Raw genomic sequence first — 2,387 nt, forward strand, 5'->3', positions numbered from 1 at the left:
TTCAGTGTGAATAAGAAGGATCTACTAGTTTTTAGGCCATTAGAGTTGGGTTTTCCAAGTTGGGTAACATCCTCAACTGGGATTGTGTTTTCAGCCCTATCTGAAAGGCCTTCTTTTAACTCCTGAGTAGATATCTCTGGGGGAACATTATAAACTACTATTTTTGTTGGTGAGTGTTTTGGGTTCCAATTAGATGCAATAATTGGGTTATTCAGAAGGGATTTAAGGTTAATTATTGTATCTGCTGATTTCTGATCTTCTACAGATATTAGCAGAGATCCATCACGGTTAATGTTAAAAGAGAATATTGATTTTATCAATTTAAAAATTATAACTCTTATTGCAGTGATCATTTTTATTTCAAAGAGGGTAGTGGGATTAATTTTAAGGTAGATTCCTAAGTTTTTGGAGGGAGGATCTTGGGCAGAGAGAGGGGAAATGCTTTTGATTGGGGATATTTTTTTCCTTTTTTTAGAACTTCTAGAGAGGACCTCTTGAAACCCATTATCATCATTTATGGTTACATTAGCCCCTACACTTATCATTGTCCTATTCTCCAAATTGGAGCTATCATTAGAACTTTGAGATAGCGTGCTTGACCAGCCAGGATGGGTATCTTTCACTATGATACTTTCACTGGAATTTGATTTGGGATCTGGGGGGACTCTTTTTTTTGGAGGACTTCTAATCATTGCCTATTGGAAAAAGCTTTAAACACAAAAATAAAACCAAAACAAGAAGGGAAAATAGATGATATCAAACCGTCTGCACTATACTATCGGGAGGATAAACACCACAGTATAGCCCTGAGGATGACTTGAGCAGAATTGGTTTAGTACAACTGCTGATTAGAAGAGATAATAATCACAAGAAAATATATTTCGATTTTCTTATAAGGTTGCTGTTGCGGTTTTTCTACCGCTGATGTGTGAATCAAATGAACTCGTAATCTTCTTCGGAAAATTATTACGTCTGATTTTTAATCAGAGTAAGATTTTTTTTTGTATTAAGTTTTTGGAGGTGTTTGAGCGATTTGCGAATACAGTACCACATTCTAAGAGTTCAGAGTGCAGATTTACTGGTGCCAGCTGTAATTCCGGAAAGAAAATTCGTCGATCAGCTTTGTCAAACATGACAAAAGGAAGCAGCTAGAAGCTTGAAATGTATTTAATTTTGAAACTAAGTGCAGTCATATTTCATTCAGACTCTAAAGCTGTTTAATTGAGACATTCTTCTTTATCCACCCCTACTTTTTCTCTTCCTTTCAGGTTCCGCACGACAGCCCGCTAAGTTCAGGGCGGAGACATACAATCTGGAGAAATTGTGGACACCAGGCCTTTGACCATTGAGTCTGAGTTAAGCGGATAATTTTTTTTACCACCATCCCCAGATTTATTCAAAAATGATAAAGAGAAAACGCAAAGTCGGAGCTCATCAGTATTCATATAGCTGAAAAAAAAATATACAAAATAGCAAAACTTTCAGATACCGCATTACATTGATAATCTGTGTCAATCGCATGGCTTTTTATGTGAGCAGCCCACTCTGATCATATAGTAACTCAGCTGTGATGACAGACGCTAATACTCTTTTTAGCCTCTTTCTGAGGGGCTGGTTAACCGTCAGTGTGTATGCTGTAAATCCGACTCATTTCATTCCAAGTTTCGTCTGAATTGTGGGAGCCAAAGTTACTGTTACCAAACGATTCCTTCTGTCTGTCTTTACTTCCTTGAGTAGTCTTTCTGAAGCTACGTTAGAAAATGGCAAGGAATACAAGTAATGTGCAAACTTTGCTAATTTTGGTTTCCACGGTGGTCCCTCGTACTCAAAGCCAATTTCCAATAATCGACGGCTGTCAGAGTTACTGTTTCATCATCATTGGCAGTATAGGAGTGTTCCCGCCACTCTTTGCCAGTGGCACTTCTCGTCCACCCTGGGAACGAGTAGCATCCTAAATATGGACCACGGGTGGGTGGTTTAGTGACTTAGCTTTTTCGGGTTCAATGAAACTAATTTCTAATTTTTTTCACTGGCTGTTAATTGTCCTCGTTTTCCTTTCATCGCGATTTTATGTTTTGTAATACACTGACAGGCCCTGGTAGACTTTATTCGTCACTTTCTGCTAACCCAATCTTACTTTATCAGTAACATTCTTATGTGGCAGAAGGAATGGGACTAACTTGTCAACCAGCAAAAATGGTAAATCGTTTCCAAAATGCTCCAGACAAAGTCTAATTTTTGTCATTTATCTTTAAATTTGTAGTAATTTTGTATGGTTTTGAACCTACTGAATCAGCTGGACCCACATATTGCTAGTTCCCATCTTCTTGGTGCAAGCCGACACCTGTGGTTAGTTTATGAATTGAAAATTATTAGTCAATTAGTAT

This window comes from Artemia sp. Qi Xiang Cuo, chromosome 19 (genome assembly GCF_049724085.1).
Source record: "Artemia sp. Qi Xiang Cuo chromosome 19, ASM4972408v1, whole genome shotgun sequence".
NCBI classification, from domain to species: Eukaryota; Metazoa; Arthropoda; class Branchiopoda; order Anostraca; family Artemiidae; genus Artemia; species Artemia sp. Qi Xiang Cuo.